The sequence below is a fragment of the Lutra lutra genome, chromosome 1, assembly GCF_902655055.1.
Source record: "Lutra lutra chromosome 1, mLutLut1.2, whole genome shotgun sequence".
NCBI lineage: Eukaryota > Metazoa > Chordata > Mammalia > Carnivora > Mustelidae > Lutra > Lutra lutra.
In genome coordinates, this window is record NC_062278.1 from 94,510,077 (window position 1) to 94,533,397 (window position 23,321).

At 37.2% G+C, this 23,321-nt stretch overlaps 1 protein-coding gene and 2 long non-coding RNA genes across 18 annotated transcripts in view; 1 reads left to right on the plus strand and 2 right to left on the minus strand.

Annotated features, from left to right (window-relative positions):
* MECOM (MDS1 and EVI1 complex locus) overlaps window positions 1-23,321 on the minus strand; it is a 548,915-nt gene that overhangs the window by 66,301 nt on the left and 459,293 nt on the right. The window contains exon 1 of one of the 15 annotated variants that reach the window (XM_047729936.1): window positions 5-100. The exons of 13 other annotated variants lie outside the window; for them this stretch is intronic. The gene's annotated coding sequence lies outside the window, so the exon portion shown is untranslated. Of the gene's footprint in view, window positions 101-23,321 lie in introns of those variants that run through there. One more of the 15 variants, XM_047729959.1, reaches the window with a different exon arrangement.
* LOC125100110 (uncharacterized) lies at window positions 69-17,975 on the plus strand. Of its 2 annotated transcripts, none has more exons than XR_007127445.1 (5): window positions 69-232; window positions 2,387-2,453; window positions 9,497-9,693; window positions 14,254-14,399; window positions 17,497-17,975. It is a non-coding gene; the product is annotated as an uncharacterized LOC125100110 (long non-coding RNA). The 2 variants fall into 2 exon arrangements; XR_007127444.1 differs by having other exon boundaries at window positions 17,513-17,975.
* LOC125100105 (uncharacterized) overlaps window positions 14,264-23,321 on the minus strand; it is a 24,892-nt gene continuing 15,834 nt past the window's right edge. Inside the window, exon 3 of the long non-coding RNA XR_007127443.1 lies at window positions 14,264-14,364. This is a non-coding gene — a long non-coding RNA (uncharacterized LOC125100105). The remainder of the gene's footprint in view (window positions 14,365-23,321) is intronic.

The window sequence follows — 23,321 nt, forward strand, 5'->3', positions numbered from 1 at the left end:
TTGCAGATGCGGCAGGAGGCCGGTAGATGGCGTTGCGCCCCGAATTAAGGCGCTGAGACTGCGGCTTCGGCTCCAACCGCCCAGGTGAACCGGCTACCGCCCGCAAGGCGCGACCCTCCGGCTTTGCCCTGCGCCTAGCGCGTGGGCCCGCCCGCGTTTCCCGAGCTCCTGGCCGAGTGCACCCCGCAGTCCAGACAACGCAGACACCCGCCTGAGCAAGGGCTCGCTGTACGTAAGACATTCTCTTCTCCGAACAGAGCCAAATGAGTAAACGCCTTCTCTCTGAAACCTTGGAAGATTTATATAGAGAGATGGGGATTATTTAGCCTCATCATTATTATTTTATTAATATCGTCATCAGTCTTGCTCTCTACTGAATAACTTGTGAGAAAGGCTAAAGGAAATCATCAGAAGGACCCGGGCAAACACTAAATATTAATCTCTCTCCCTAGCTCTCCCTCTCCGCGCCCCCTCTCTTGTTTGATTATATAATAACTTCGTGTAAAGACAGAGTCCCCTCACTTTTTCCGGACGACACAGCTGGAAGTTTAAAAGTTGGGTCCTGAAATCCCTGGGTCGTGAAATGGGCCTCATTTCTCATGGAAGGAGCCTCTTGCTGTTTCAGGAACCCCTTAGGAGAAGACCCTGACCCACCTCCTCCCACCAAAAGTGAAACAGAAGAGGAGACAGAGGGCTGGAGAAGACTGCTGCAAGGGGCTTGTTTTTTCTCCCTGGTTAACTTGCTTTCCATCAGGAGGTTTCTAAAACAATAAATAAATACAAGGAGCCAAATACCACCACCAATTCCCTTTATTCCTTGGGATTTCTGGTGAAATCTGTTTACAGTAGTTCCCGGTTACAAATTAATCTGCAAAAGCCGCTGTCTGCTCAGCAGTAATCAGTAACATGCGTGTTCTGCAGTGTTTAGCGCTGCCCTTGAAATGGGCTATTAAAAATAATGGTTTTACTATAATCTCAAACCAACTTTAATTTGCAAACATGTATCAGGACAAATGATCTAAATATTAAGGGAATGGAGTGGAAGAATGTGCTAGAACAAATGTATAGCTCTGGGGAAAGCAGAAAATAGAGTGATTCATCAGCAAAGTTTAAAAAGAGAATCATACTTTTAAAACATTTTTTTCCCCAAAAGGAATTAAAATGTTGTTTTTTCCTGTCTCATTCTGTTAATTGTTGTTTACCAGGAAAAAGGCACTGGAAAATATGAGGTTCAAGTGTGAGTTGATAGATTTTCTGGGAGCTGTAAAGATCCCCCTTTGGCTGATGGCAGGGCTGAGGTGGGAGAGGTTAATGTGTTTTCTTCCTGGTTTGAAAAGGGCATAAACCCTCCTCAGGCCCCTTCCTTCCTCCCCCATCTGCGTGGATTGCAGAATCTTTAAAACGCTCAAAGATTTCCAATAAGGCCACTGGCTCTGCCTTCATTGTGTAACTGTTTATTTAAAATAAGTCAATATATTAGTTAAAGCAGTAAGAAGTTAGTGCTCCAGTATTCAAGTGATTCCCACAAGACTGTAAGCTGATGCCTCTTTTAAGCCTTAAACTTCATGGTTGTCCCAGAAGTAAAAGTTCTGCTAATGGAGACCCTATGGGCATGGTACATTCCAGCACATCATTAAAGGAAAGAAAAGCAGTCCAGCCAAAGCCAGATGAAATAACTGCACTGTCCAGTTTTAATAGGCTTCCTGTGGACAAACAGCCCTGTAACACTCTGCAGAGGACAATATTTAAAAACAAGACAACTTGCTGGCAGTTTTCAATACCATAAAGTTAATAAAGTATGCTCCCATTCACCCTGACATTATGTTTTTAGTTTATAGAGGAAGGCACTTTATAACCTCAGCCTAAGTAGAGTTCCCTTAATTCCACAGCTTTGGGTTTCTCGAGGTGGCTAAATATACACTGAAGTCCAAGCCTGACATTTTTGTTTTAACACTTTTTTTTTTTTTTGTAGCTTTTCAAGAACATACAAGTGCATTTTTACATTTCTCAAGTGCAGTTTCATTCATGGAGATCCTGTTAAATCTTGTTTCATACAGTTCACATCAAGAAGCATGAAATAATCTGAGAAATTGACATTTGGCCGAACAATAACTGCCTGCTAATTAAATTAGCTTCATGTATAGATATTGATGTGTGTTTTAAAAGAAAATCAATGCTTCCTTTTCCACATGGGAATAGGATTTTGTAAAATTTGACTTAACTGAGACAAAGATAAGAAAAATACATGTCTTTAGGATTCAAGAGACTCCCCACTGATTCTCATATAAATATTTTTCCCAATACAGAAACTCCAATTTGTCTCTCTTCTTTCCCTCCAAATTCTTGACCACCTACAAGTTCTTCTTCCAAATCCTTTTACCTGAAGAGTAAGCTTTGTAATGAAGCATAACATCTAGCAAGAGAAACTAGATCAGAAAGCCATGGAATCAAAGGTAATATTTTGTTTAGTTTTAGTTTATATGTTTTAATCAAGGAAGTATCTCACAGATGGGCCTCCTAAATTTGAAGGTGAATTCTGTGGTCCTGGGTAGGTAGACCCCAACAAAACAATCTAGCACAATAAATTTACAAACAAAAAGCGTTCTGAATGTCTATAATCACCAACATATATCATCCCTGTTCAGGAAAGATATTTCTGGTCTCACTTGATGGACTTTTTTTTTTTTTTTTTTTTTTTTTAAATCTATGGGTGTGGGGGAAGAAACTGTTGGGAAAAAAAAGGAAAAGAAAAAAGGAAATTAAAGGTTAAAAAAAAAATGTAAATAAAAAATTTCCCTTGGTCTGGAAATGGGCCCTACTGAAAGCATGTTAATCTCCACCTCAGTAATTTGGTTCTCCAGGAGAAGACAGAAGCCCTGCTGCTGTGCCCTGCACTTCATAAATCACATCTTTATGTGGACAAGGTCAGGGCACCTAACAGCTCAGACATGGGCCTTTGCAGTGGCTCGAGGATTCAGGCATGTTTACTCTCCCGCTTGGCTCTCCGAGGAGTAGTCCAGCACGCTTCTAATTACTTTTGATTATTTTCATTTGCTGGGGTCAGTCTGGCTTGCCAGGACTGCTGGAGGGTTGATTTCCTACAAATCTTGATGTCTTTGTAGGACGGCACTGTGTGCGTTCAGAATTAGCACCCTGTTATTGTCCCTACAGCATGGGATCCTTCATAACAGATACTGTTATATAAAAGTTTCCCCAGTGAATACTTCTTATTTTATAAATTAACTACACGAGCATTATCACCTATCTGATCTTTAAAAGAAAAAAAATTGCAGATGACTTGCTTACCAGTTGAGTGTTTTATAGTATATTTGGCCAGAAGGAAAGTGAATTTCTTTTTCTTTCTTTCTTTCTTTTTTTTTTTTTTTTTTTTTTTTTTTTTGCTTTGACTTTAAATATATTTAGTAATGACTAGCAGCTCTTTGGAAACTAAGATGAAATACTTTGCTGAGACAACAGCTCTAGTGAATAAATTACTATAGTCAGAGATTTATTTCCTAAACTCCAATTAAGACTGCCATATTTAAAATATTTTTTGTTGGGCTATTTTGATGTATTTCAGGCCTAAGCTATTACGCTGAGTGGTTATTTTGTGTGTAAAGCACAACAACAAAAAATTTATACCAAGTTTAAATGAAAACACTGTTATAAAAACTTGAATAAAATATAGTAAAATTTTGGTAGAGAGAGAGACAAAACACCACTATTTTTCTCTTCTTTATCCACCCAAAAAAGAAATGGTTAATGATCTGATGTGTATATATTGAAATATGCCTTAAAAATGATGAACAAATAAACATTCACAAAAACTGAAAAACAGATATTCACCAAGGAACATAAAACACATCAATCTGGTTGTTCGGAAAATAAGCATTGTAGATCACTGAGTGAAAAATTACTATTATATTTTCTTTTTATAGACAATAACTTGGATCATGATTATAATTAGTCTCAAAAAGCCAAATCCCTCATTCTTCCTAACTTTAGCTCAAAGAATGAAATGCTCTTAGCCTTAACCTCAACTCTTTTAAGAATTTACTTCTTTTAATTATTTTATTAATTTTAATTAATTCAATCTTTCAAGACATTATTTAGCACATTACACAATAACTTTAGGGTCAGCTTCTTCCCTGAGGCTATAAGAACACCATTCCAATGTGCTTTTAGACTCACAATTTTGTGGGGAAAGTGAGTTGGAAGACATTGTCTACTCCTTTCTCCACTCATAGCTATGTGTCTGTGGGTAAGTCACTTAACCTTTGGTTGGTTTCCATGAAAGTTTCATAATATCAGCCCAATAGGAGTGTTGGGAAAATAAACTGGGTAATGTGAGTGTGAACTACTCTGAGTTCATGGGAACAAGTCAAAATACTATACGTTTTGCAGTATTGGTGTTGGGATACTGGGTTGGAATAGACTTACATACACATGCAGTGAGGAAAACAGTCTAATCTGTATTCTGAGGAATGGCAAAATATAAGTATTTTTCTATCCTCTTTCTTCCATTTCAATGCCAGTTGCCCTAATCCTTACCCTGACCTACGGAACAGAAGAATTTGAAGAAAAATGTTTTTCCTCTCTCAAGCTGTGGTACCCCCAAAGATGTCTGTCTCTGTTTGGCTTGCAGCTGAGTTCGTTCTCCACCCCCACCCCCCTGCTCCCCCACTGTATTCTCTGCCAATCAGGGAGAGAGCTCTGAGGCAGAGGGAAAATGCCATTGAGATTCAAGATCCCTAAAGACCAGGTTAGGCAGCCACACGCACACGTACACACACCCAAACGCACACACATCTAGATTAGTTTTAGGAATGTTTATTACCAAGGCCAGGAAATTTATTCTCTCCTGTGTCCTCTGAGTGCCAGAATAGCAAAGATTGGGCCTATCCTATTTGCATCTATTGCCCAGAGCCTAACTCAACACCAGGCATACAGTAGGTATTCAGTAGATGTTTGCTGAAAAAATATACCAGGACCTTTCTTGATTTTCATTCCCACCTAGCTTGGAAGCCCAGCTTGAATGCCTGTTAGCTCTTGTCTGAATTACTGCAATGACCTCCTAAAAGATCGTCTGACCACAGCTTATCTTCCCACCAGTTTATGCTCAACGCTGTTCATCTTCCCAAGTATCAGCTATTAATCACTCCCCTGTTTAAAATTCTTCAGTGGGTTTCAGTTGTCTAATGCAGTATAAACTCATCCCATTTTTGAAAATTATATAAAGCCATATATGAAAATCACTTAGAATCATGCATGGTGCCTAGCATATGGTCAATAAAAATAGTTATTATTATTGATATTACTGAAATAATTGTTATTATAATCATTACCTTCCTCAGCCTACAAGTCATTTTGCTTTGATTGTCTTGGATAAAACCTTATCTGCCCAAAGGACCCCTCCATTTTATGCCCTGTGATTCCCACCAACCAAGTTTGACCTTTTCATCATTCACCCCAAATCATCTGTGCTTCCTTCCTGGTTTATATCCAGTTCTATCTTACCTTACAGTAGTATCTATAATGTTCCTCAGTGTTCATTATTAAAATCATCAAAAACCCTCCTGAAGGGTCATTATAAGATTCATCAAGATGGAATCAAGTTTTATTCATGCTGACATCTTCAGCAGCTTCTTTTCATAATGGGCTGAAACCACCTCTAAACTTTCCTTGCAAGTGTGAATTAAGCATAGCTAGATGTATGAGGAATTGCTACATTTACTATCCAAGACAACGGGACTACTTAACATTGTTCCCCATGGGAATCAACTGATGAACTGATAAGTCTCTTTTAGGGAACTTTAAGATAGAAATTCCTACCACTGCTATTTCACCTACTTCATTGCTCCCCATCACTCAGATGTCTGTTTCTGTACCATCTGCCCTTTACCTGAGTGCCAACCTGGACAACATCTTGGACTTTTTCCTTTCCCTTATCCCCAGTAAACAGTCATTGGCTTGGCCAGTCTGTTCAGTTGTTTCCATGGGCCCTTCACCTTCCCACTGGCACTGGCCTGCTGGAGGCCCTTGTCATTGTAGGCCTGAATTTTGTGACATCTTTATACCAAAAATACGCCTTCCTGGAATAATGAAGTTATAAAAATGTTCTACCTTTAAAAACAAAAAAGGTAGAAAACAAAGAAAAAACATGCTAATAAAGATTCCAATGGACCCTATTCTGCTAGAGAATAAAGCCCCTAATCCCAAATACAATCTCCTCTCTAATTTGGTTCAAATTTATCTTTCTAGGCCCATTTCCTGATTATTCCCTCTAAACAAATCTTCAGCTCTGGTTAAAGCTAAGGATGTAAGCAGAATCATTTGGTCCTTTAACTGTGTTCATGTGGGCTCTTCATGTTTCTTTGATAGTCACAGCATTCAGGAGATGAAACAATAGCAATAATAATTCTATTTGTCAAGCTCATACACAGCACTCTAGACACCCTTCCTTGAAATTCTTACAGTACTCATTATTAAAATCATTCACTGGTCAGTCCTCATATTTAGGGTCATTTGGAATATTTTTGTTATTTGCCAATCTATCTATAGGCTGTTTAATGGCAAGAAACACCCTACACACCAGCATTTTCTAATCAGTGACTGGTTAACAGGTACTCCCTGGAAATGTGTTCTATGGTTAAATAAGGTGATAACTCCCATTGGGGCTTCACAATGAACACCAACATGGTAAATGCTCTAAGACTCTAAAAGCTTCAGTAAAGAAACCTTTTGACTTGTTTAATGGGGCATCAACAAAAATACTTAAACACGAATAGAAAGCCCCTTGCCCTTTCCACTGGGACACGTAAGGGAAATAATTTTATGTTACTTTGCATCTGTTTCAGCAAAGTATAAACGTATTCTTCTAAATATTTTTTCTATCTGTTGACTATTTTTAACTCTTGATCAAAAATGTTACTTCAAAATTGTAATAGAGGAATAGACACAAAAACCAAGGCTCAACTTTTCATTCAAATTGAAAGCATCTGAAAAGTCTATCAAGCTCACAAGAGAAGTAGGTTATCAGTAAACTCTAGCCAATTGATCCTCGCCCTGTGAACTGCTCTAATTGTATTTGAGAGTATGGTACTGAGAGCCTTCCAAAGGAATGTGTGTAATCTCATTTTGAAATCAACCCACTCCTTCCTATCCTCTTCCATTACAAGCTCTCCTCAAGCATAGATTTTACTATGGGCATATTTACACACAATGTTTTACATTATTTAGGCTTTTCTTAATAAGATTTGGCATTATCTAGATCTGTACTTCCCCAGGAGGGGGAAACAAAAAAAGCAGCAAGTCAATCTCAGTCTAAGAATCTGTGAATTAATGTTTTAAGAATTTGCCTTTTTTCTAGTTTTTGATATTGGATTCATGTGTTGTGCCTGCAGATGGCTGCCTAGCCACTAAACTAAGTGGACATTAAATCAGATGGCATAGAAAATTACTGGAATTTGATCTTTAGATAAACCACAAACCTTGATGAACTAACGTTGTTCCAGATGAATTAACTCATCATCCTGAGGAACAGAACATTTCACAGGAGCGACCACACAATCTTCTTTGTAAAGAATGCTAATGACTATGATTAGTTTGTCATCTATTGGAAATGCTTGCTTTCTAACTAGAGAGGCATACACTGAACAGGGAGTTCTGGCCCCAGAATTAACACTCCACTCCAAACCTTTGACAGTATGTGCTGATTTTATGACATGTTTGTTACAGAATTATTAAGAAACAATAGGCTAAGTTCTTATCAATGATTTAGTGAAACATTTGTCTTTTCTATATGTTGGAAATTCTAAAATTCCATTTTATTACATCAATGGCCACAGCCAGACACTTTAACAATAAAAAAAATTAAAAGAGCCTAGAAAGTGTGTTGGGCTTACAATTCACTGAATGGGTGTCACATCTCTTTTGAAACATATCAAAGGTAAAATGTCAAAATATTCCAACAGTTGGTTAAAGTACCAATAAAATCCCAGTATCAGTATGAATATATGGACATTGATTTCAGCCGTGGTTTTAAAAATATCTTCTGTAAATTTTGTTGAGTCAATCTTCAGCATCAAATAAAATCCTAATATAGCCTGTCTATAAACTCCAGAATTAAGTACTAGTCAACTTCCAAGATGCAGATTCTCAAAGGTATTTGTGTTTTGATATGTAGTTCTTGGCTGGAAAACAAATCCAGGCTTGCTAATGCAGTGCCCTACAACTAGAATGGAGAATGCCAGAAAGGACGTGAATGGAAATACTTAAAGAGGAAAGAAAAGTATGCACACTGATTCACACATAATTTCTATCCCCATATGATCTGGACTATAAATCTACAAATAAAACATGGAACCCAGTCATAAGATGGAGAAAATTGAAATTATGAGCCTAGGAAGGTAAGATTGAAATGACTACAGATTTTAAATTTTAAACTCATGCTTTTGTGTAATACCACATTGCATCTTATACACTTTTATATTTCTCTGCCCCACTTCCACTCTTACAAGAAGCTAGCAAAGTTCATATGTCCTCAAAAATATGGGTAGATGAACCAAATTGAAATGATTCACTAAATACTCTGGCTATGTAATGTGTTTATATTAATTTTGTGGGTTTTGTTGTTTCTGCAGAAAGTATCATAATAAATGTGTATCATTTCCTATGCATATCTCCTTCGTAATCAATTCTGAACTATTTCAGGAAAGTCATTTGAAGTCTTTACAAAATATATTTTGCTTAATTTTAATCTTGGGAAAGTATCGTGATGTTGTAACATATACATATTCAAGTTACTGATGTTCAACTACTGTGAAGAGAAAGAAAGGGAAGAGGAAGAGAGAGAAGAAGGGGTTTTGAGAGAGAGAGAGAGAGAGAAAGACTGAATGATCTTTTATCCAGAAAAGAGAATGAGGTGGAGACATGAATCATCTGTTCTCCCAGTAGGAATCAGGCATCAAATGCCTTTTGTGATGAATATCTTGTTGTGTTGAGTGTGTAACTCTCACATTTAGAGATATGCACTTCTCACACCATGCAGTATCTGAATGCAAATACTATACATCACCTTCTCTGACACTCAACCAAAGCCAAGGTGACTCATATCAACACTGGTGGTTTAAGGGCTGAGCAAGGGAAATTTGGATTACACCTGATTTCCAATTACTTGCTCACTGCAGAATGTAAGCCCTCAATAAAATGTAAACTGATTGAATTTGGTTTAGGTTTTAAAAAATATTTCATAGCAGTGACAAAAGAGGTAATCAAGACAAATAAATGAATGTATCCTCTATCCACGGTATTTGGGGAGGGCAATGCAACATTTCTTTCCTAATTCTTCCCTGTCCCACCAGATTTTGCTTAATGTTGTCCAGGTGATATGGTGGATCCTGCAGGATTCACATGACCCAGCTGTCAAATCACTCACATCCAGGATGTGTTGTTAACAGTCTGTTTTTGCAAATAACCTGCCTCTTGTATCCTTTAGTAGGGAAGGTGATGGACTGAATGCGGTAAGCTGCCCGAATGAAGCAAGAAGATCTTCTTCCCAGGGCTCAGTAGACCACAGGCTCCCTCCCTGTGAACCCGAGCTCACTCGGGCTCATGAGCCCTCAGTCTCATCTATGGTTTCCGACTAAGCTGTAGCACTCTGATGTGGGAGGCTGTGATGGACTCTTCATCTAGGTATATGATACTGAGACAGTTGCTTAAACTTCTTGATGCAGTCTTTAAAATTATAATAATGGCCCCTATATCATAGGTTATCAGGATTAAACTGGAGATAATGTATATAAAGAACTTAGTATATTGGGGCACCTGGGAGGCATAGTTGCTTGGGCATCTGACTCTTGCTTTCGGCTCAGGTCTGATCTCAGGGTTGTGAGACTGAGCCCCACGTTGGGCTCCATGCTTAGTGCAGAGTTGGCTTAGGTTTCTCTCTCCCTCTCCCTCTTTCTCTCCTCTCCCACACACCCTCCCCTGGCTCATGCTCTTGCTCTCTCTCTCAAAAAAATAAATAAAATCTTAAAAAAATTACTTAGCATAATGCCTGGTGCATAGCAGAGACTCATGAGGAGGAAAGACAGTGTAGTGATTAAAACTGCAGACTAGGGGCACCTGGGTGGCTCAGTGGGTTAAAGCCTCTGCCTTCGGCTCAGGTCATGATCTCAGGGTCCTGGGATCGAGCCCCGCATCAGGCTCTCTGCTCAGCAGGGAGCCTGCTTCCTCCTCTCTCTCTGCCTGCCTTTCTGCCTACTTGTGATCTCTGTCTGTCAAATAAATAAATAAAATCTTTAAAAAAAATAAAATAAAACTGCAGACTAGATTTAAATCACAGCTTCACTATGTGCTAGGCAAGTGACATGTGTCTCAGCTTCCTCATCTGTAAATGAAGATAATAATAGTATCTCATAGGGCTATTGAGAGGATGAAATAAAATAATCCACGCATAGCACTTAGCTCAGCACATAGCATGTAAGCACCTAATAAACATTAGCTATCATTAAAAGGAGTCCTAATTATAAAATAGTTATCCTCTATATAAATGCTTTCTATGGTTTCTTCTTCTCAGACATCCTCACATTCTAAGACAAACGTTTCTTCTCCTATTTTTTGCCACTCAGGTAGAGGTTGTTTCAGAGAAACAGAAATGGAAACACAGAGCACCAAAGAATAACCAAAAGAAGCAATACGAATAAACACTCATTATGGTCCCTAACATTAAATTAAGCTTCCCAATACTAGTGAGGAGAAGTATTTCCTAAGAGAAGAGTGTCTTGGAGATAGGTGAAAGAAGGCACATGAAGAGAAACAGGAGTCTTCATGATTCTACTGGAAGTCACACATGTTTTTATAGTAAACCTTGAACAGGAATAAGTTTGAATTATAGTTCAGTCATAAGTTGAACTAAGCTATTGAACAAAACAATTCTTCAAAATGTGGGGGAAATGGGACATGAAGCATTGGAGAGAAAGGAAAGAAGATATGCAGAGTGAGACGCTGGTGTGAAATGCAGAGCATCAGAGTCGAGGGAGTGCCATCTGCGGCATGAAAATCTGTTCTGTTGGCTGAGGCCGCAAATGTGAGTGAGAGGCCATCGGAAATGTATCTCCAAAGCTGGTCAGATCTTCAGATGACCGCAGCCACCATCTTCACTGCAACCTGATGAGACCCTGGGCCAGAACCACCCAGCTAGCTAAGCGGCTTTTGATGTCCTAAACCATAGGAACTGAAAATCATGACTGTTTAGTATTGTTTTGAGCCACGAAGTTTGGGAGTAACTTATTATGCAGCAACAGATACAAAATACAGCAGCCAAAGCTCTTTGGTGGATATGGAGAATTCAGTGGCCTGACCTTCAGTCATCAGGGCATTAAGCCCTGTGAAGGAGCACCCTCAGCCTGCACTTGGCCCCAGTGGGCTGTAGCTCCAAAGGGACGCTTTCACGCTCTCATCTAACTATACCCACTTCCATTTCTGCTCATGAACTATTGCTCAATATTTTCATTAGTACTCTCTAGAAGCCATAAAATTAAGAAGCATTAGTGACTAAGACTTGATAAGGCCTAATTATGGAATGCTTTCCAAAGACTATTGGACTTTAGGCTATATTGGATTGAAAACAGAAAAAGGCAGTCACGACAAGTTTCAGAGTGGTGACATTATGGCAAGATTTCGGAAAGTTTTGTGTTCTGTCTCCAGAGCCATCACATACAACATCATGGTTTGGGAACATGTACCAGAGGAGGGTTAGCTGCTTTGCAAATTCAGACTGATTTTTGTTATCTTTATAAAAGGACTAAGATGTTAATCTTTGAACAAAGAAGTGTCTTGCTAAGCTGTTTACCAGGAGTTGCCCCCAGTTCCAGCCCAAAGCTAGGAGAAAGGCAATACAAACATATCAGTATCAAATGCATCAATGAAAAAGAACACTAGCAATTTCTTTCTCTCCCCTTCCGCCCTCCTCATGGACTAGGACCTTGCCCCTTGCCCGAGGTAGCAGGACCTCTCCTAGGAGCTACAACCACTTCTGATGAAGTGGCTGCTGGCTGCCATTCCCAGAGGCTCCCAGAGAGATTGCCAGGTTTGCCTAAGTACCAAGCAAACTATATCAGATGGGACACAGAGCATACTAGGGATACCCATTATCCTTTCCAAGGGATATACTTTCCACTTAAATTAATTAAGTCACTAAGGTTACAAAACCATGAAAGGGCATGACAAGTAAAATTATCACCATAATAAAACTGAGAAAGGAGATGCAGACATTAGAGAACTTGCCCGAGGTCCCAATGCTAGTAAGTGCTGGCCCTGTGGCTAGAAAACAGAACTTTTTGATTCTTAGCAAATGCTTTTCCCATAGCGCTAGTGGTTCTCCACCTATCTCAGCAAAGAGGCTGGATTTATATATATATATATATATTTTTTTTTTTTCTCTTCCAGAAAATCTGTTAAATATCACTCCACTTCACTTTGATATTTCCTTTGTGGTTTTCATTTTTAAACATTTTCTTTGAAGTTTTTCAAATTACAAAAATAATATATGTTTGTTTTGCTAATCAAACAACACAACACAAAGGTGTTTGACTTTTCAGAGGCAATCAATATTCAGTCCAGTTTGTTTTTCTTGTGGTATTCTTTGCTCACACAAAACAAAGAAATATATATATTTCTATATTCTATAAAAATTTCTATATTTGTTTTTACCAAAATAGAGTTATATTGTACATAGCAGTCTACAACTTCCTTTTTTGAATGTGGGAATAAATCACAATCTCTAAGTTAGGAAGTCTATGTCTAATTTGAAGTTCTTTTTCTAATTGCTGTATGCATACAAAAGACCACATGTACACACACACACACACACACACACACACATTTTGCATGAACTCTTGGGTTTCAGAATAACTCTGGAATGTCTCCTCTATCACAAACCATGCTCTCCAATGCCTTGGCTCTTGATTCACAGTTGAAAACAACCAAGCTAAACATGCTGCAGGGTAAGGTTTAGAAACCAAAGGAAATAAAAAATTAATATAAACCACTGTCCCTGCTGTTCAGGCCCATGCAATCTATCTAGAGAGACAAGACTAAGCTACTTGAAAGAACAGCAAATAGCACAAGATTGTAAGTCATTAAGTACTAAATTATGTGGTTCAAATGATAAGTGCTACAGAGATTCAGACAGGAGAGAGATGTGTGAAGGCTGGCATGCGAGAGAAGCTTTATGGGACAAGTGAGACTTGAACTCATTCAAAGTCTGGCCAAAAGTGGAAAAGAGTATTTCTGGGGATTTTACTATGTGCCGGACATAAGCTAAATGTATTTTCAATGTTTGCTTCATTGCTTTGATAAAACCCAGAATCTCTATTGTTCCTCAGGTGTATAAAATCATCCCTATACATTTTTAAAATATGATTATAGTATCTTAGGTATGTGTATACTCATGTGTGTGCTTTAAGCGAAGATTAATTTTCTTGATGGATTCAAATGTACCAGGCAGATTTATGCTCAGTGCTGGGTGAATCTGTTAACATAAATTAGAGTAACATTGAAAAATAATTGTTCTGGTAAAAATCTAAAAGCAATAGATGACTCATGAAATTTCTAGGGTAATTTTTTATTAACCTAAGAATAACTGATAACATCCTTAAAGTACATATCCAGGTATAATGCTTTGTAGGTAAGCTAGACATATCTGATTTCAGAGAATGGGGTTTCCCATATTCTTGAACAATGAAAGATGCAGTCTATGTCATAGTCAACCTATTTGCAATAGTAATTATAACAATAACAAAAATCATGAAACACTTCCAAATTATAAGCGTAATGCCTAAATACATATGCTCATTGCTGTTTTGTGTGTGTGTGTGTGTGTGTGTGTGTGTTTGTGTTGTGATCCCTTTAAAAACAAACCATGGATTTAACTTTTTTGTAAATTGTTTTTTATTATAAATCTTTAAGACTTACTGATTTATTAGAGAAAGAGAGAGAAGAGGAAAGGGCAGATGGAGTGAATCTTTCAAGCAGATTCCCTGCTGAATACGGAGCCCCACACAGGGCTCAATCTCAGGACCCTAAGATCATGACCCGCGCCAACACCAAGAGTTGGATACTCAACCAACTGAGCCACCCAGGCCCCCAATATCCATCATTTCTTTTAAAGCAAGTGTCTTTAAATATTTTTTTTTTCTGACATCAGTCAGTCTAGTTAATTTTACTCATTTATTCATTCATTCTGGGAAGAAATCAGACATGATCTTTGACAAATTCTCATCTTTAAACCTCCAACGGCAACAATGTGACAAATGAACTGGGGTGCAGCAAGTGGATGCCAGGTGACCAATTAGCAAGCTACTGAAGTCGCAGAAGCAAGAGATAATGATAAGATGGTAAGACATATAATAATCATAATACAATCATGTATTAAGTCCCTCTTCTATGTTGAGTGCTTATTATGCATCATTTCATTTAATAACTAACAGGCTATAAGTGATTATTATCCTTGTTTTATAGATGACAAAACTGAACTCAATAAGATTGAGTAAATTACTTGCCCTAAGTCACACAACTGTTAAGTATTAAAGACGGGAATCAAACCCTGATCAATAATGACTGTATATTCTGCTATAACCTCTTCCCCAGACTGCACTACCTCAGACATAAAGACCTGAAAGATTGGTCTCCTAATTTGCCAAAGAAGTCATCTGTCTGATATTGGGAGTTGAAATTCAGGGTCACTCTGAGCCAACCACTGACTGACGGGGAGCCTAAGGGATGCTAACCTCGGTTTAACAAAGCATATTAGACAAATGAAGAAAGAGCCCACAAGGGGCATTTTCAAGACCACTATAAACTCTGGAGACAGCAGTGAATCTATAGAGCATGTAAGTAATTAATGCAGTCATTCTGCAAGTGTGAACACGGAGGCCAGAGAAGGGACATAATGTTCCTAAGGCTCAATCATAATCAGAGTAAGGACAAATTTGTACCAATGCTTGGTTTATGGCATCATCCCATTTTTTTCAATTACTCTCTCATTGATGAACATACTTTAACTGTATCCATTAGGAAAAAACACATGAAAAAGAAATTCAGTACTCGAGACAGAGAGGCACTTCTTAGAAGTAAAATTTTAATCCACTAAGGTTCTCAAAAGTGACCTCAGAAAGCGTATTACCTACCTATCCTCATCTTACGTTTGTCACTTAGATTTGTGTAAAAACATAAAGGTAAAAGTAAAAGAAAACAAAACAATTTCTTATTTTTCTGTCCACAACCATGCATCTGGCATAATAGGGATGCTAGTAAAAACAATGAAATTTGATGTTTAACATTATGTCACTAAACCATAATTATGTCTCTTTGCCCACGGAAGGTGGTTGGAGTTATTAGTGGCAGTTTCCTCCTAAATCCAGAATGCTGGCCCTTGCTATCAGCTTCCTTATCTGATTCTTTACACTGCTTCAAACTTCCTTGTGTTATTATCATCGAAAACCACTTGCGGTCTGCATCCTAGGTACAAGGCACGGACCCCCTGTTGTATTCTTGTCTAAGCCAGATTCTTAGTAAAGTTTTCTGACAAAAGTTTGTTCTATATAATAGCCAGCTTAAGTTTTGACAGGAAATAAGTTGGTTTACAGAATTAAGTTTTAAAGTAGGAATCAGGTCCTCTGTTTTAAGATATCTTCTGAAACTGCTTAACAAGAGTTCTTCAAGAATTTAGTGAAGACATATATGGATGCATGCAATCAGACAGCAGCTAAGATTTCACCTTAAAACCTTCCGGTAATAGAAATGAAGTGTTTACTGTGCCATTAGAGAACGCATTTTCAGACTGTGACTGTGCTCAGTGAGCGTTTACTCCAGTGAGAAATAAGATGAAAATGCATCACGAAAACAAAGTGAAGTTGTAAAACTGATTAACCCCAGTAACCAAAGGAGATACAGTATAATCAAAATGTTGCAACTGCCCCGGATGGTCAAGCCATCTATAGCATACGAGAAGTTTGTAATTAGTCTATGTTTTTCATCACTAGGAAAAAAATACGGGGTTTGAGATATCATGTTTAAAGCACCTAAAGAACCCGAAGTTGTCATGCTAAATACAAGAGATCTAAAGATCTGCTGTTACACATCCATTACATTTAGTGGGCTGTCCTACTGGCTTTTTTGAAGTGCTATATACATGATCTTGCCGGGCGAAACACTTTATGTACCATACGAAATTTGAGGCATAATGTTTAACGTTCATGAGATAAGTTAACAAAACTATGCTGGTGACTTTTTTATTTCCCTGTTTTATGTTCTTCAAATACTTTAAGGAAAGATAAACAAGAAGGTAGGAGAATAAAATGTGCCTTTTCCTTCTACCTTTTTCACTTTCTTTCCTAAATTAAATTACAACTGCTGATTTGCACCCAAGGAAGAAATCATGTTAGAATATGCTGATTTTTTTTTCCCTGAATGTTTAGATAACAGCTTTCAAAACACAGCTAAGTAAAATGTGTTTTGAGATGGAAAACATTTGGTCTTTTTTGCAGCTTTCAACAGCTTAAGTGAAGGGATTTTTAATGTTCCCAAACAGCTGGGCCATACTATGTATATCATGAATTCCACTCTCATTGAAGGATCCCTTCTCCCGCACTGTGCAGAGGGGTCCCCTTTTTTCTTCCCATTCTTGCTGTTTACCCCTAATAGCTTCCCATTATTATCACAGCTTTCTCATACGTCATGCTTACAATAGTGATGACTGGAACTTATCCTTGAACAAAACATACACTTTGCCTTAAAAAACTGTGTATGGTTTTCTATTTATTATGTGGTGGCTATAGAAAGCAACAGGTTAATATACATTAGAATAATAATAACAGGATGACAGGGAGAGGAAGATTGCCATTCTTATTTTCAGGTCCCCTTGTAACGTTCTCAAAGGTGCTACTCAACATTCCAGGACACATGATCTGAATTGCCTAAATTTTTATTACTCTCTCAACATCATTCCAAATATATAAGCAAAAGGAGTTTTTGAAGGACAGCTAAACATTTCATAATTATTTTCAAACTCCTTCCCAGGTATAGGGTTGTACATAAATGCATCTAGGTATCAGTATTTATTTATGTGACTGTAAGAAGCATGGTAGTGAAGAGGGTGTGGATGGCAATAACACACAATGCCAATTCAACGTGAACAAAAGTAACAAGCATAAGAGATAAAGCCAAAGTGGTGTAAAATAATTACACGATGCACACGTACTGAGGTGAAGTACATCTTATATTAAACAACAGGCTTATTGTTTTATATCTGAAAGACTCAAAACAATAGTTTGTAAGTTTTCATACACTAAACATGCAAGCCATACAAATCTATGTTCATAAATATACTTAAATTATGTATACTGTTTGGCAAGAAATAGGCAAAATGTCATTGTCTACTTTTAAAATCTATTATTTATTGTTTGTTTTCTAGCATGTTTTACTTCTCGTCAGTTTGTCTCTAATGTAGGGGATGAACTGGATGGAAATGTTTCTGCAGCTGCATATTCAACTCCTCTGGTCCTACTGCAAATCTTGGGGCTTTCCAGCCTTTTGGGGAGGCCAGCCGTTTCTAGGTGCTAAGGATGGACCATGAGTGGAGGAAGAGGACATTTCTCCAATATATGACATAACTGATTGGCCAGGGAATTCAAGGTCCCACAAAGTAGAATGCTGCAGTGTTTATTATCTACTGAGCAGTTAGTTTTACATAATGAACAACTCTTAATATACAAGTATTTCAGATGATTAACAGTAATTTAAACTGCTTTCACAAATCCTCTATGACTGCTTTTCACCGTGGGTAATCACCCTCCAATCCCTCCTCTGGAAAGTTATTTTGTTCTTGGATAACTGAAAAATTTACTCTATATCTGTAGATAGTCTATACTTCCATGAATTGGCATGCAAGCCTAAGGCAGGAAAATGATTCTGTATGCATGTATGCACATGTAGCTTCAAATTTGTTTTTAATAAAAACAATACTTTTTATTGAAACAAAAATGTGTAAATAGCTTTTAAGTACTTGCCCTTCCCAGTTCCATACTTCAATTAACAGAGTTATTATTCCCCTACCTACTACTCTGATCCTGGAAGAGAATTTGCCTTTAAAATACTCTGTGACATGAAATAAATAAAATAAATACAATAAATAAAACCCCTGAGAAATGAAAGGGAATAGCAGCTTGTCACATGAAGACAGGGATGGGGGGAAAATGGTAATTCTATTGTTAAATAATTTGATCACTTTTAGAGGAATTTTTGAAACCACTTTTAGACTTTTTATAATGAGTTTTTGTTGGAAATGCTTTAGATTCCAAAGCTAACGCTGATAACTTTCTACCTTACAGTATTATCTCTTTTTTTTCCATGCCACTTTAAATTGAACTAGTTAGTTCTTTATTAAATTATGGTATTATTTTATTTTGGTTTGCCTGAGAGATATTAAGTTAAAAATTGTAGCTGTGAAATTGGTAAATATTGCCAGGTTATAGATTAAAATCCGGTTAGGTCAGATTTGTTAACATCAATTGCACTGTAATTGGTTATGGGCAAACCAAAAAGATTCTAAATTCATTTCCTATGTCAACTTAAAGGTCTATGTTGAACCTATATCTAATCTTTTTTTCCATATCAAAACTGTCTTGGAAACCTCATTAGTCTACTTTGTTAGATTCTTGGTGCTTAAACCTTGTAGTTAGGCTGGGCTATAAATAACCAAATAATACACTGATTTTCATTGAGAGAGCTCTTCTGACTGAAACCAGACAATTGGCAAGTCACACAGAAAAGCTGGAATAAGAGGAAAAAATTCAGATTTCCATACAAGGATGCAACTCTTTAACATATATAAAAATTCAAAGAACATAGTAAAAGCAAAATATCTGTGATTTAAAATAGTATAGTTAAAATTAATCTGCATTCAATGTACATATATTATTAATTGAAAACCCATGTGGATAAAAATAAAGAAATTATATTTGCTCAGATTTTGGTTTCTACACTTTAAAAAGTTATAGATAATGTTTTTCCTTCCTCTAGTATAAGTCCACTCCCTAAGCCTAGGTTAAATTAAATTAACAATTTGCTTTAACTAACAAAAATACCTATTAAGAAGAATTGGCTTTCTGTTTTATTATTTAACGTAGGGAAAAAAATCAAACATGATTTTTAGCAGAAACATAGTTCTTAATATCTTATCCTGGGTCACAGGTGAAATCGCTCCCTGACTTGGACTTGTTAACTAGGTGAAAGACTTGATAGTATAAGAAAATCAACATATGGAGTTACCAAAAACAGGTTAAATTTAATCTCATTAACTTGGACTGAAATAATCAACATGCTATAAAAATTATTCATAAATGGAAATTATGATAATTATACTTCCAAGTGTGTTCTGCTATGTTCTTTGCAAACATTCCAGAACCCAAGTGGCATAGTTTCTCTCTTATTACTAAATGTTTACTCTGACCTCAGAGTGTTAGTACAAATAAAAATATTGACATTTTTTCACACTTATTCAATATCCACTAAAAAGAAACCTAAAGTATCATTCAAAACTCAGTACATCTTGTACTTAAAAAAAAAAAAAGGAACCTTCAAAATACATTTCTAAATGTAAAATAATATGTCCTAGATAGTGAGAGCCAGAAGTAGCCTTTAGTTTCTCTGAATTATTCCAGCTTCCTGCTTAACCATCTTATCAGAAGTTTATCTTAATAAACAGAGAGGGGCAGCATGACACTCCGTTCTGTTCAATTCTATATGAGGTCAGTTCTACTTTTTTTTTCATGGGAAAGAAGAAAATGTCAGCCAGCCAAAATACAAAGGCCAAGATGATATCTTACCACTGGCCCAATGAAGTAATATTTTAGAAAAATTATATTTAGCCATTTATATATTTCATACTGGAAATGAAGTCCCTAGACTATCACAAACTATCTCATACACATGCCTAATGCTGCAAGCCCTCTTGTGATTGAGTCATCCTATTCCTACCTGTTGATTTAGATAATCTATTTTAATCATTAAAATTGTCTGTTCCAGACACATAGATCAATGGAACAGAATAGAGAGCCCAGAAATGGACCCTCAACTCTATGGTCAACTCATCTTCGACAAAGCAGGAAAGAATGTCCAATGGAAAAAAGACAGCCTCTTCAATAAATGGTGTTGGGAAAATTGGACAGCCACATGCAGAAAAATGAAATTGGATCATTTCCTTACACCACACACGAAAATAGACTCAAAATGGATGAAGGATCTCAATGTGAGAAAGGAATCCATCAAAATCCTTGAGGAGAACACAGGCAACAACCTCTTCGACCTCAGCCGCAGCAACATCTTCCTAGGAACATCACCAAAGGCAAGGGAAGCAAGGGCAAAAATGAACTTTTGGGATTTTATCAAGATCAAAAGCTTTTGCACAGCAAAGGAAACAGTTAACAAAACCAAAAGACAACTGACAGAATGGGAGAAGATATTTGCAAATGACATATCAGATAAAGGGCTAGTGTCCAAAATCTATAAAGAACTTAGCAAACTCAACACCCAAAGAACAAATAATCCAATCAAGAAATGGGCAGAGGACATGAACAGACATTTCTGCAAAGAAGACATCCAGATGGCCAACAGACACATGAAAAAGTGCTCCATATCACTCGGCATCAGGGAAATACAAATCAAAACCACCATGAGATATCACCTCACACCAGTCAGAATGGCTAAAATTAACAAGTCAGGAAATGACAGATGCTGGCGAGGATGCGGAGAAAGGGGAACCCTCCTACACTGTTGGTGGGAATGCAAGCTGGTGCAACCACTCTGGAAAACAGCATGGAGGTTCCTCAAAATGTTGAAAATAGAACTACCCTATGACCCTGCAATTGCACTGCTGGGTATTTACCCTAAAGATACAAACGTAGTGATCCGAAGGGGCACGTGCACCCGAATGTTTATAGCAGCAATGTCTACAATAGCCAAACTATGGAAAGAACCTAGATGTCCATCTACAGACGAATGGATAAAGAAGATGTGGTATATATACACAATGGAATACTATGCAGCCATCAAAAGAAATGAAATCTTGCCATTTGCGACGACGTGGATGGAACTAGAGGGTATCATGCTTAGCGAAATAAGTCAATCGGAGAAAGACAACTATCATATGATCTCCCTGATATGAGGGAGAGGAGATGCAACATGGGGGGTTGAGGGGGTAGGAGAAGAGTAAATGAAACAAGATGAGATTGGGAGGGAGACAAACCATAAGTGACTCTTAATCTCACAAAACAAACTGAGGGTTGATGGGGGGAGGGGGTTGGGAGAGGGGGGTGGGGTTATGGATATTGGGGAGGGTATGTGCTATGGTGAGTGCTGTGAAGTGTGTAAACCTGGCGATTTGCAGACCTGTACCCCTGGGGATAAAAATATATGTTTATAAAGCTGTAAAAAAAAAAAAAGAAAAAAGAAAAAAGAAAGGATGAATACCCAAGTTTTGTAGCAACATGGACGGGACTGGAAGAGATTATGCTGAGTGAAATAAGTCAAGCAGAGAGAGTCAATTATCATATGGTTTCACTTATTTGTGGAGCATAACAAATAGCATGGAGGACAAGGGGAGATGGAGAGGAGAAGGGAGTTGAGGGAAATTGGAAGGGGAGGTGAACCATGAGAGACTATGGACTCTGAAAAACGATCTGAGAATTTTGAAGGGGTGGGGGGTGGGAGGTTGGGGGCACCAGGTGGTGGGTATTGTAGAGGGCACGGATTGCATGGAGCACTGGGTGTGGTGCAAAAATAATGAATACTGTTATGCTGAAAAAAAATAAAAAAAATTTAAAAAAAAAAATTGTTCCAGATCTTATGAGTCAGCACCAAGTCTCTCTGTTCTCTCAGAAGTAACTTCAAATTACATTGTTTCCCAAGGTACTAAATTAGGCCAGGTCACACGAAGGCACAATTCAAAGGTATACACACTTCTGTGGGTGCCAAAAATGCGAACTCGTCCTTTTTTTTTTTTTTCCCCATTCATCTCAGGGTGGCTAAAGCTATGATAATTTCTTTACTCTGAATTATAAGCCAGCTTCCCTAATTCTAGAAACATTCCACAAAGTTTCATAGAGAATTCACCCTGCAGTTTATCAAGGATTGGAAGACTCAGTGTCTCCTCATATAAAGGCAACAGCTGGGGATGATTTTTCTCTATTACTATTGAAAAAGAGTACACTGTTCAATTTGGTAGCTTAACAAGAAAACCAAACTAACTATATTAACTAATTCTTTAAATGACCTCACAGGTGCTTTTGAGATTCTACCTATAATGTCCTTTCTAATGAGTCCTGTAGACTTTTTGATTCTTTACGAGGAGATTACAAATTCTAAAGCCAATGGACAGTGTTTTTTTGTAAATTACAGAACAGTCTTTCATACACATAGGCTAAAACTCTAGAATGAATGGATATTTTTCTTTCCATGTTGTTAGATTAATAAGAAAATTTCAAAACATACTGCTGGAATTTGTTTTTGTTTTTATATCATTGTGTTATTTACAAATGCCTTTACATTATTTTAAGACTGTTTTCTTCTCTAAGTATACAGGCATAATTTAATTTTAAACATGCCAATTTCCTACCAGAAAATACTTTATTATTATTTTTTTACTATTATTATTAATTTTGTTTTTTTTTAGCAAAGAAGCAGCAATAGAGAAGGTTTGGAGAAAGAAGATGCTGCAAGTAAAATGCTACTGTCTTTTTCCATTAGAGACATTTGCTGACGTCATAAGAATTAATTAAATTGCTTTAGTTCTCATGAAGAAATCTATTAATAACCAATAATAATTAAGGTACTTTGTTCAGTTTTCCTTCACCCTGAATTCCCTGTTAGGCTTTGTTCTTCTTGGGGACATCGCCCTTGTGATTTTTTTAATCTTTTCTAATGCCTACTCCAGTGATTTATACATAGTAAGTACCCAGTATATGTTTGATAAAATGAAGTTTGAAATATTGTTTTGTAACATAGTTATTAAGCCCCTTAACATTTCACATCATGGTCCATTAAAAGGAGAAGTGTAAAAATGGTATTAAAATGTATTTAGAAATTGATTCAGAAGAAAGTGAAAATAATTTTAAACAAAATAAATGATTATTGGAATGAATAATTTGATAGTCAATTTGTGGAGCCCTTACTCCATGTTACTCTGAGGCAGAAGAAGGAAATGATGAAAATGTAGAATAAAAGGGATAAGAAGTTACTCCTCAGCTGTTGTCAAATGGAAA